The sequence below is a fragment of the Rhodnius prolixus genome, unplaced genomic scaffold, assembly GCF_049639745.1.
Source record: "Rhodnius prolixus isolate KJV_2025 unplaced genomic scaffold, Rpr scaffold_3, whole genome shotgun sequence".
In the NCBI taxonomy this organism is placed as follows: Eukaryota; Metazoa; Arthropoda; class Insecta; order Hemiptera; family Reduviidae; genus Rhodnius; species Rhodnius prolixus.
In genome coordinates this window covers 48,563,830-48,576,314 of record NW_027411603.1, presented here as the reverse complement: position 1 = coordinate 48,576,314, position 12,485 = coordinate 48,563,830, and the positions used below count along the sequence as shown (strand labels likewise).

Below are 12,485 nucleotides of genomic sequence, written 5' to 3'. Positions count from 1 at the left end.
AGCTCCCGATTAGGTAAACGTTACGTTCACTGGTGCGGTGATTCGCAGCATAAGTAATGCATTGATGTGAAAATTTAAAATATTGCCCAATCTCAATTATCTATACATAAAATGGTAGGCATTCGTAAAGTTTTTTAATATATGTTTTATCTTCCATTTATTAGCTTTACTTCTTTAGTTTCTTTCTTAAATGTGTACCTTAAGTACTCAGTATAATGAGGAGTGAAAATGAGTGAATTTTCGATTTTAAGCAACTTTTGCTCAATATTAGAACGCATGATGCGTGTTCACTGCAGTGTTGGAACGATTAATTTTGTCGTTACGTCTTGTAAAGATCCCGTGGTTTTTTCTTGATCATACGGTACCTACGAGAACATTTCAGTCATCCCTCGCCAATGGTATATGCTTCAGCCATCTTTGCTTTTTTCTCCAGTCATTTCTGTGTTCTAGGATTATTGTTTATTTAAATGTAAACTAGAAACGTTTTCAACTAGCGATTCAGCTAGAATGTTTTCTGAATCTAGCTGCACTTTACGAAGAAGGTTAGTAATTAAGGATAAACCAGGTAAGCTGCATAAAGTTTGGGTTGGTGACATTTACTTTACCTAAGTTTGTTACGGTATTTGGAATCGTCTATGAAAAAGCAAAATATAAGGCAACCTTTTTTTTTTAGTTCCTAATTATATACAAAGAAATGAAACCTTGATAGGTTTCATTCCTAAGTGATCTTCATGCAGACTTAACGCCCAAGTACCAATCAGGTCATGTTCTGAGGGGTACAGCAAATGTTCTTTACTTATATTCCCCATTTTTTAGTCATTTACAATTTATATTTATAAAATTAGTAAATAAGATACATTAGTGCGTGAAATGCAGGAAAAGAAAAACAAGCCAGCAATAGCTCTATCTGATATAAATGATCTTGAGAGCTCAAGGAGCTCTCGGGGTCATTGACGATCCTGACGGCGTGATGAATAGTCAAAGGATGCGAGAGGATGAGAAAGAGCAGTCTGCAACTTTTGTCATTTCGTCTAGGCAAGTTGTACAAATAGGATGTTGTAGTAAACATTTATTACTGATAATTCGTTAAAGCTTATCCCGGTTTTGATAACATTTGACAGGATGATGGAGTTTAGGCTCTCTGACGTAAAATAATAGTACCGTCCTACCGTCTTTAAAAGTACTTTAAAGCTAGGACTATAAGTTATATTATATGTATTTTATCGTTTAATAGCTTGCTGAAATGAGCACAATGGTAGAAACTGCAGTCAGGAGCTTTCTATATGTAACTAGTGTTTTCCAACACTGCCAGATTGCAGCCTAGTAAAGCTCATCTTTCATTTGAAATGATTACCTTTATTGTCCCTACGTTACATGCAGCACACGCCGGTAAATATAAGTCAATTCTTTTTGTAAGTACCATAATAAAATTTTAAAAAATGAATATTTTAAAACGTCCCTTGTTCTTTATTGTTTAAGGTTTTCCACATTTTAATATTAAAGTACTATTTATTAATTAATGATATACATATGTATGTTTTGTAAATAGTTACAATTTCTTTTAATTTTAATATTTGTTAGTACAAGTGAACTTGGTATAATTAAATGTTTTCTGCTTACATAAAGTGCGCCCCCTCTTATAAAATACAATTCTAAAAAATTATGTATCAAAAATAAACAAGACTAAAATTTGTACTACGTTTCATTAATTTTATTTGCAATTTTTCAAAAAATGTTTTACAGCTGATTAACAATCACACACCATATGTCTTGTAACAAGTTTGTAACCTCCCTCAGTAGGCAAGTGTTAGTAAGATCGAAGAATGGACGCAGTAGGATTCTCCATCCAATATTTATTTTAACTGATTAATCATCATCTGCATTAATTAATTAATGATTATTAATCATTAATAATCGTCTGGTAATGGATGAATGCCCAAAACAACTAATCTGCAGAGTAGATACTCGAGGGTGGCTAAGTTTTGAAGGGATTATTTATTTATGTTACCATGTAGACAGCTGGGGAGTCTGCATCATATGTGTTATACAGTCATTGTAATTGTATTAACGTGATGTGTGTCCGTCCGCCAGTTTGTATTAGTTTTACTGTCTTCATTTTGAAACTGTATCCATGATGATTGTCACAGTAGTCATTCGTCCAGTGATGACCTTATGGAGGGAGTTACGAAAGTGTACGAATCATCTGATACGGATCGCTGTGAATAAGGTAAGTTAATTTTCTTTGCTTTTTTGCGAAAGATGTGTCTCAACTAAAATTTCACTTTATATGTAGTTAGCGGGATGCAATAGAATTTAGGATCGTTAGTTTATTTAAGGTGAGTGGAGGCGAAGCGCCCATGTTAAAAAGAAAGGTAGGCGAGTGGGTTGTGGGAAAGAATGGTAGTGTGGGGGCGGAGCCCCTCAATTGAAATATAATTATAAATTTTGTAGTGATTTTTTGTAGCTGTTGAAATCTAACCGCCAGATTGAAATATGAATATTAAACAGTGCCTGTAGAAATGTTTTACACTTGTAAAATTGAGTGTGGCGTTGGAGTTAGTCAGAGCGAAATAAAATCACTTCAAAAATAGTCCACGCCCTGGGTATCTTCACTGCAGATTTACCTCCAAAACCTGCAAGGGATTTAACAGTGTTATACGATGGACGAAATCAGTGATAAATTTTACATTCAGGTAATAACAAATCTTAATGCTTGGTGTTATTTCAAAATAAGCGTGTTTTGAGATATTTTAAAATAATACTTTCTTTTATTACAAACATCTCAAAACGAAAGAGGAGTTTTAGTGAGGTTCTTTGAACCATTTATTCTTATTAGGTATTAGGTATTAGGCTCGTACATTAATAACAACAATTGCTAAATTGCACGCTAAATAAATTCAGGACGAACAGTTTAGATCAAATAGTTTCGTTTTAATTTGTATTATCATTGGATAGAATGCTTTTTAATTCAAGATTAACTCTGTGAACTGTTTATTTCATTGAATAATGATTTTCAGATTGCAAACAGCCAATCTGTGAGCCAATAACTGCAAAACTGTCTCATCAACTGAAGTGGAAATGAAAAAGACGATGAGAAAACATCGATAAAATGAGTATGTACGAATAACTTTGGTTATGAATCAATTACTAAAAAATTGTATTATTTAGGTGTATGTAATTTGCATGTTCTCATCACAATCTCATTTATTATTTGATTTTGTGACTTTTGTGAAAACAAAAATGTATTTAGTAGGAGAATAACTAAAAACGTTTAATTTGAAACAAAATCTATTTATTTGCATACCTATTTGGTTTTTACATAGACTTAGTATTTTATATTCTATTACACGTAAAAATATATATATATTAATCAATAAAATACAAAAAGAATTGCTAAAAAACGTTTAAAACTAACAGAAAAACTTAAAACAAAGAAATTAAGGTAAAACATTAGTTCCCAAAAAATCCTTTAGAGGCCACCACTTATCAGGCAGGTGAGAAAATAGTTGCAGGAGTAGCCACCAGGTAGCAGTGCTGTAATCTTCCTCAATGTATACGGCAACTGAACAAATTTTAGTGAGTACGACTTGTGTAATGCAGGGGGGAAAGGTCGCTCTGTCTCTTCAAACACATCTAATCCCGTCTAACACTCATTAGAATTGCTCCTAAAATGAAATCATTTGCAGAAAACGAATAGGTAACTGACTAGAACAACATAAGCAACTAATCAAAATCAATATTATCTACCACCTTCATTTATGGAAACAATTGGTAAGTACAATACAAGTCTATATAAATTAATGGTTTTAAAAGAATTAACTACATTATAAAGCTCAATTTAAACCAATAAAGTAATGGGTAGCCTTTTCCTAAACTAGTGCAGTAAATAATTATACTTTACTCGTTTCGTCCCCTTTCATGTGAACGATGATCACTTTTTTGGCGTACGTCTTCTTATTCCATTGGTATTATTTTTTTTTTCTCTGATCGTCAATTTTGGTTTTATGTGGAATTTTTTTTGTACAAATTCCTTAATTTCTTTCAACGATTTCATTCCGTCGAGCGAGCTTACGTGTTTAGATTCCTTGAAGTTTCCCCTACAGGCATGACCCTATTTATTGGTAAGCATGTAATGATAATAAGTAGTACATATCCCTCTTGAGCTGGTTTTGTTAGTTTGCGATTATGTGCGATTTATATCTACGTAAGATTTTGTGGTATTATATTCAATGATGGTTCTGTTTTTTCGTAATTCCCTTCCAAGTTTTAATTTCTTCCATTTTAAACAACATCGTTTTTATAATTCTGTTAGAGAACCATTTCACTTTTCTTCAATATTTTTCTCTCAGTCATGTTTAGGATTATGTCCTTTGTTATTTTGCATTGTTCCAATGATGTTAGAATCGTGTAAGTGACAAAGTATCCAATTTGAAGTTTTTTTCTGCATTATTTATTGAATTCTTCAATTAAAAGTTTAAATGGCGAAAAGCTATTCATTTTTGTTGCTCCCTATTACTATAGGGAGCTCTACTGAGCTAGTTTAAACAAGAGTTTAAGGCAATATCTATTCGGAAGGTCGAGAGAAAGTCGTGTGAATTTTCAACTAAAAGTTTAATTTACATTAAATTCTTTTTGAATGGTTTATCAGGTAAATTCAATTTGAGAAATATTATAATAAGCTGCTTACAGAAGTGAACAATACATTATGTACAAATGAAATTCTCTTGTTATCAAATTGTCTTAAATTATCAACCAAAAATTGTTTTACCTTTAAAGTTTTTTGCATTCAAAAATTTTGCTGAAAGACATTTATCTATAATAGATTTTTTTTCTCTAGATCTTAAACACATAACTCCAACATTTTATTTTAATTATATTAAATCATGTTGATTTTCAGATTAACTGCTGATACTGGAGTGCTGCCTGATGCACTATTTATCAATAGAAGCCCAGTTGAAAAAGACGTAAAAGATCTAAACGTAAGGTGGTCCTATGTAGGTCAAGTGAGTTGCTGTTATCAATCAAGTATGCATGTTTTCTTTATAAAATTATAATTTTAAACTGTTTTGATAATTTATCGGCAAAATAATTTGTAGAGTTTATAAAAATTTATTATAAAAAAGTTTAAAAATAATTTTATAAATTATTGTAAAATACTGTATTTTAGTGTTATTATTAGTAGGAGAATAAATAATAACCTTTAATTTGAAAAAAAAATATTTATTTGCTACCTTTTTTTTACATAGACTTCATATTTTACATTCTATTATACGAAAAATTCACATATAATTCAATAAAATACAAAAAAAAATATTTATTTGCTACCTTTGTTTTTACATATACTTCATATTTGACATTCTATTATACGGAAAATATACATATAGACAATAAAATACAAAAATAATTCCTAAAAAACGTTTAAAACTAACAGAGAAACTTAAAACAGTAAAAGAAATTAAGGAAAAAAAAAAAAAACAAAAAATCAAAAATTAGTTCTAAAAACATCCGTTAGAGGGCGCCACTTATCAGGCAGGTAAGTTAGTTTTAAAAAAATCCGTCAGAGGGCGACTCTTATCAGGCAGCTGAGAGAATAGTTTTAGAAGTAGCCGCCAGGTAGCAGCACTTACTGGACCTTATACAGAACAGCTGTTTTAAAAATGGCCGCCAGGTAACACTATAAATACAGGTGCAAGAGCCATTTTCATTCAGTACGACTTGAGTGATGAAGGGGGGTATATCGCTCGTCGCTCCCAACATATCTTATCTAGTCTAGTCTAACATTCATCACCTCTCTCTCTCTCAAAGAATCATGATGTTGAGCGATGGTGACGGGTAGGGAGATGTTGTCGCTTCGACGGTTCTCCCCACCCTGCCCCGCCCTTCCAACGAACTTAGTTATATAGCCTCCTGGAGCAAGATGGCGGCAGTCAACTCACCTGTTCACCAGTGGCCCAGCTGACTGTTGCTCTTGCACACTCTTAAGACTAAGCCGGCCATTTTTTTAATCTTTCTCTTAGGTTTCCATTTTTACTTCTACCACTCTCTAGACTTTGTAACCTTCCTTTAGGTTTCCACTTTTACTTCTACCACTCTCTAGACTTTGTAACCTTCCTTTTAGGTTTCCACTTTTACTTCTACCACTCTCTAGACTTTGTAACCTTCCTTTTAGGTTTCCACTTTTACTTCTACCACTCTCTAGACTTTGTAACCTTCCTTTTAGGTTTTCCTTTTTATTTTTTCACATTTCCTTCATCGTTTTTTTCCACATTAATTTTTTTCGTTTTATTTTAACTTTTTCATATTAATTAACACATAAAAAGGAAAAATAAATAAAATAACTTTTTTAAGACTTTTATTCAGCAAAAAAATAATATTTTTTTTAACATGCAATTTTTAATTTTGGTGAAATCACGCATATTACGTATAATAATTACGTTCCTTTTTTTTTACAGATTCCTAACCAATCTTTGCTGATACATTCACATACATTTTTCATATTAATTAACACATAAAAAGGAAAAACAAATAAAAACTTTTTTTAAGACTTCTTATTATTTGTTTTTTCAAACATGCAATTCTTAATTTTGATAAAAACATGCATAATACGTATAATAACTACTTACTTTTTTTACAGATTCCTAACCATTGTTTGCGGATACATTCACATTGGATTGATCTTTTACGTCTTTTCACTTGGGCATCCATTGATGAACAGTCTTGCAGGCATTACTATGGGAATCACCAGTATTGATTCTGAAAATCATTATTTCTTGTAATTTAAATAATTAAAATGTTTACTGTGTTTCACCTAGCTTTAAGAAAAACTTATGTAACAATTTATGTATATTATAAAAATTAAATAAAGGGACTAATTAAATTTATGGATTTTTTTTTTTTTTTACCTTAACATTTTCATTCATTGATAATTTTTCTAAATTATATTCAATTATAATTTTTGGAAATTAATTAAAAAATTATAAGCTCGACTAAAAATAGTTATATGTGATTGGAAAATGATGCAGAATTCACATGCATGTTTGATGTTGAAGTTTTCAATTAAATTACTTCTACCTACAAAGAACAAGAATTAATACTTTCAGATACAAAAAAAAAAGAATAATTTGTATGAAAAAAAGTTTTAGTTCTTGTTATAACACGCTGAACATAATAAATGATAAGACTTACCTGGATGCGAATCACTTCATATTGATGGTCGTGCTGCTGCAAGAAAAGAAGGACCCTTAAAAATTCATCTCTGGTAAAAGCTGCCTGCAAACTGACACTTATGCTTCCATTGATGAACAGTTTTGCAGGCAGTACTCTGGTATCCCCAGTATTTAATCCTAAAAATTAAAATTATTGTAACTAAAATACTGTAAGGAGTTTACCTAGCATTAAGAAGGTAGAGATAAACATGTATATCAATTCAATGTATATTATAAAAATTAAATAAAGAAGACTGTAACTAAACCAAAGAATTGATTTTTTTTTTTAAACCTAGATCTTTTCATTCAATGATAATGAAAATATACTTCCAAAAACCACACTTATTCCATACATTCCACACACACTTGTACAATTAATTTGATTGGAAAAATATAATAACACACAATCTACTAACATTATTATTATTAAATTATTTTTATGAAAATGAATTAAAAAAATTATAAGCTCAACTAAAAATAGTTCTTTGTGATTGCAAAATAATGAATCACCATGTTGGTAAGGAGGTTCTGTATTCATTTTACAAAGAAACGCCACTTAAGTAAAATTTCATATAGTAGATAGTCAAATAAACATGCATATTTATATAATAACTAGATAATACTTACTTTCATCATTAATTCTAGATCAAATTTTTTTATTCATGTTCATTGGATACATGTTCAAGTCTTTTTCTCTTGGGCTTCTATTATTAAATAGTTTCGCAGCCAGCACTCCAGTATCAGCAGTATAAAATGTGAAAAACTGTAATTAAAACAACGTATTTACTGAGTTATATCTTAAATTTAGAAGCATTAAAAATAAATAAAACAATCGATAGAATGTTATTTATAAGAATTTAATGCTACTATAAATTTAAATTCTCCCCATAAATCTTAAGAAGTGAGAAGTGAAATGTCAGCAGACAGCCCCGGAAAATACCATCTTAAAGTCAGATAAGTCATCTTTAAATAATACTACCGAATGTTACCAATCAATCAACCAATTATAATAATACTAACTTACTTGCTAACTTGATGTAAGTGGTAAGTACTAATACTGATTATGATAATAATACAAATAAAAGTACTCTAAAGGCAAATAAACGCCCTAATGGGGAAAATATTGCATATAGCAAGTCTAAAGTTCATGTACAAGAGGCTAACTCAGGTAGCTTAAAATATAAAACTGAATACATAAAAAAGGCACTACAAAATAGATATAAAGTAGGCGATGAAGGTCCTTATATTGTGAATTTAGAGGGTAATAAGGGTAATCTGGGTAAAGTTCATCATTTGGCAATAGGAAAGTGGCTACTAAAGACATCTATATCATGTAAGATGATATATTGAACATCGAAGTTACTGGTAAAAACCGTATGAAAATAGTAACTAATAGTGCCCAATCAGTCAACGAATTACTTAAGTTGGAGATCCTTAAAGAAAGAGTAATTTCAACCTTTATTCTACGAAAGTGGAATCATTACTTTTACCGATTCAAAGGTAAAGATTAACCATCATAAAAAAGATTTTAGTTAATGATGCAATACATTGAAAGTACTAAATAATGGATAACATTATCTAAAGTATCATGTTGAAATCATGTTTTAACAAAGTTTAGTTTCACTAAATAATGTATTATTCGGATACAATTCACGTACGTTTCACGTTAACTATTTATTCAGAGTAAAGGAAAATGATTATTAGAAATACAGTTTATGCTTACCTATAAAATAATAGAAAAGTTACCGGAAATAGAGTTCCACTGGCAGAAGTGCTATGTAGTTTTTCTTGGCTTCTTTATTCTACAGAATGGAATGAATGATGTCCCCTAATTTACTGGAATGCTTCTATTTCTGTATTTGACAGTTAATATTAAGACAAATGATAGATTGTGTTCGTTAGGTCGATCTACTTTGAATAAGAAATGAATTAATATCAAGTTATATTTATTAATCACTCGTTTCAAGGCAAAGCTCTTAATTACATAAAATTCCCTAGAAATTATAAATATTATGAGTTCTACAGGAATATTATGTAACAGAATAGAACATACAGGATTAGCATAATTTTCTAGGGTTATATTTGCTTTTTAAATACCTGGTGCAATTGATACGTTATGAATATATCCATTAAAGTTTAAAATAATTGAAAAAAGTCATAAGAAATAGCACACTAGTGCTATCTAGCAGCATATGTAAGAACTATTAGACACGTTTAGTTCAAGCTTCTGCCGCTAGAAAGCATAAGAATGCAGTTTATAACATTTTTTTATCATGTTACAGCAAATTATATTTGTTTTATTTAGATATCTTATAAAAATTAGAACCATTAATACTTATTTACTGACTTACTGTTGGATGTAAAGAAGAAACCGTATAGTATAGGTAATAATTTCACATGAAAGAGCTGGGCTTCTATCTAGGCTACTAGGTAATGGATTGGATTACCTGAGGAACAATTTCACAAGTCAAATGGAAGGTAGATTGTCTTTACTTCTTCATTGTCCTGGATGGAATAGACGAGATATTATTATAAATAATATAATAAATATAATATAATAAAAGACTAAAGAAATAGGTTGAAGTAATTTTTTTTCAAACAGTTCGAGTAGGAAGCAACCGAATTAAACAATTTTGTGTTCAATTTTCTTGAAAGAAGTTAAATTTGGTTAAAAATGTTTAGGTATTTCTGCTTCAACTACGTTCCCCTTAAGCACCACACCAACACTGGCTGAGGAAGGTTATACATATGTTATAAGTATGTAATGTTACACCAAATGGTAATAAATCGTAAAATTTGTATTAAAAAATATTGAAATAAAAATTAATGAAATCAAGTTCTAAAAACTTGGTCTAGAGAAAGAACCAAGTAATTTTTTAAAATTCTAAAGTTTGAGTTGTATTTCATATGACGGAGGGGGGCCCAATTTAAGCAAAAACAGAAGAATCAAACTTCTTTCATTTATGCAGGGGAATAATTATATTTAAATGGAATAATGAAAAGTAAATGATTCAAATAATACAAGAAGTGTGTAAATAAGTCAAATCTTAAAAAGAAAACTTTATGACAGTAAAAAACATGCAACTAGGAGATTCATATTTGTGTGTTTTGTTTGATACCCTCAATTTCTCAAAGGAAACGGCTTAGAAAAAAGTCGTAACAAATAGCACATTAGTGCTGTCTAGCAGCGTATGTAAGGACTATTAGAAACGTTTAGTTCAAGCTTCTGCATAAGAAAACTTTTAGTTCAAGCTAGACAGCACAAGAATGCAATTTTTAATATTTTTTTTCACCATGTTACAGCAAATTAGATTTGTTTTATTTAGATATCATATAAAATTTAGTAGACTACGTTAAAGTTGAAAGAAAGTCTCGCCCAGCATCCCTTGTAAATAGCAATTTAACTTATAAGTTAAATGACAAAATGTACGAAAACCAAGGCTGTTTTTTAAAGCAAAATTTAACTTATTATGCTTTGATTTACTGAAGTAGACGCTATATAACAACGACATGTACGGAAAATACGAAAAATGAGGATGTAAAAGATACGGAAGAAATGTCTGGCGAAAAAAAAAAAAAATGGATCGCGAACTGAGAAAAATTTCCCAAAGAGGTGTCCGGTGATAATGAGAAAGTTATAATAAGGCCTATAATAAAACCAATTGACCAAAATTGTACATGTTGGGTCGATCTATTTTGAAAAACAAGAAGTAAAAACAATTAGAAAAACTGGAACTAGTCACCTAATTTCACTAGAATGCTGCTATTTCTATATTTGACAGTTAGTAATAAGGCCAAGTATACGTTGTACTTGTTGGGTCGATCTATTTTGAATAACAAGAAGTAAAAGCAATTGGAAAACTGGAACTAAGCACCTAATTTCACTGGAATGCTGCTATTTCTGTATTTGACAGTTATTAATAAGGTCAAGTATACGTTGTACTTGTTGGGTCGATCTATTTTGAAAAACTAGAAGTAAAAACAATTGGAAAAACTAGAACTAGTCACCTAATTTCACTGGAATGCTGCTATTTCTGTATTTGACAGTTATTAATAAGGTCAAGTATACGTTGTACTTGTTGGGTCGATCTATTTTGAAAAACTAGAAGTAAAAACAATTGGAAAAACTGGAACTAGTCACCTAATTTCACTGGAATGCTGCTATTTCTGTATTTGATAGTTATTAATAAGGTCAAGTATACGTTGTACTTGTTGGGTCGATCTATTTTGAAAAACTAGAAGTAAAAACAATTGGAAAAACTGGAACTAGTCACCTAATTTCACTGGAATGCTGCTATTTCTGTATTTGATAGTTATTAATAAGGTCAAGTATACGTTGTACTTGTTGGGTCGATCTATTTTGAAAAACTAGAAGTAAAAACAATTGGAAAAACTGGAACTAGTCACCTAATTTCACTGGAATGCTGCTATTTCTGTATTTGACAATTATTAATAAGGCCAAGTATACGTTGTACTTGTTGGGTCGATCTATTTTGAATAACAAGAAGTAAAAACAATTGGGAAAACTGGAACTAAGCACCTAATTTCACTGGAATGCTGCTATTTCTGTATTTGATAGTAATTAATAAGGCCAAGTATACGTTGTACTTGTTGGGTCGATCTATTTTGAAAAACTAGAAGTAAAAACAATTGGAAAAACTGGAACTAGTCACCTAATTTCACTGGAATGCTGCTATTTCTGTATTTGATAGTTATTAATAAGGTCAAGTATACGTTGTACTTGTTGGGTCGATCTATTTTGAAAAACTAGAAGTAAAAACAATTGGAAAAACTGGAACTAGTCACCTAATTTCACTGGAATGCTGCTATTTCTGTATTTGACAGTTAGTAATAAGGCCAAGTATACGTTGTACTTGTTGGGTCGATCTATTTTGAATAACAAGAAGTAAAAACAATTGGAAAAACTGGAACTAGTCACCTAATTTCACTGGAATGCTGCTATTTCTGTATTTGACAGTTATTAATAAGGTCAAGTATACGTTGTACTTGTTGGGTCGATCTATTTTGAAAAACTAGAAGTAAAAACAATTGGAAAAACTGGAACTAGTCACCTAATTTCACTGGAATGCTGCTATTTCTGTATTTGATAGTTATTAATAAGGTCAAGTATACGTTGTACTTGTTGGGTCGATCTATTTTGAAAAACTAGAAGTAAAAACAATTGGAAAAACTGGAACTAGTCACCTAATTTCACTGGAATGCTGCTATTTCTGTATTTGATAGTTATTAATAAGGTCAAGTATACGTTGTACTTGTTGG

The 12,485-nt window shown here is 30.5% G+C and overlaps 1 long non-coding RNA gene across 3 annotated transcripts; it reads right to left on the bottom strand.

Annotated features, from left to right (window-relative positions):
• Window positions 1-6,700: 6,700 nt before the first annotated feature.
• Window positions 6,701-9,939, bottom strand: LOC141453285 (uncharacterized). Of its 3 annotated transcripts, XR_012457919.1 has the most exons (6): window positions 9,557-9,939; window positions 8,952-9,058; window positions 7,833-7,968; window positions 7,186-7,343; window positions 6,903-7,071; window positions 6,701-6,753 (listed from the first exon to the last, which is right to left on the bottom strand). It is a non-coding gene; the product is annotated as an uncharacterized lncRNA (long non-coding RNA). The 3 variants fall into 3 exon arrangements; XR_012457918.1 differs by having other exon boundaries at window positions 8,952-9,939; XR_012457921.1 differs by lacking the exon at window positions 6,903-7,071 and having other exon boundaries at window positions 8,952-9,939.
• Window positions 9,940-12,485: the final 2,546 nt, after the last annotated feature.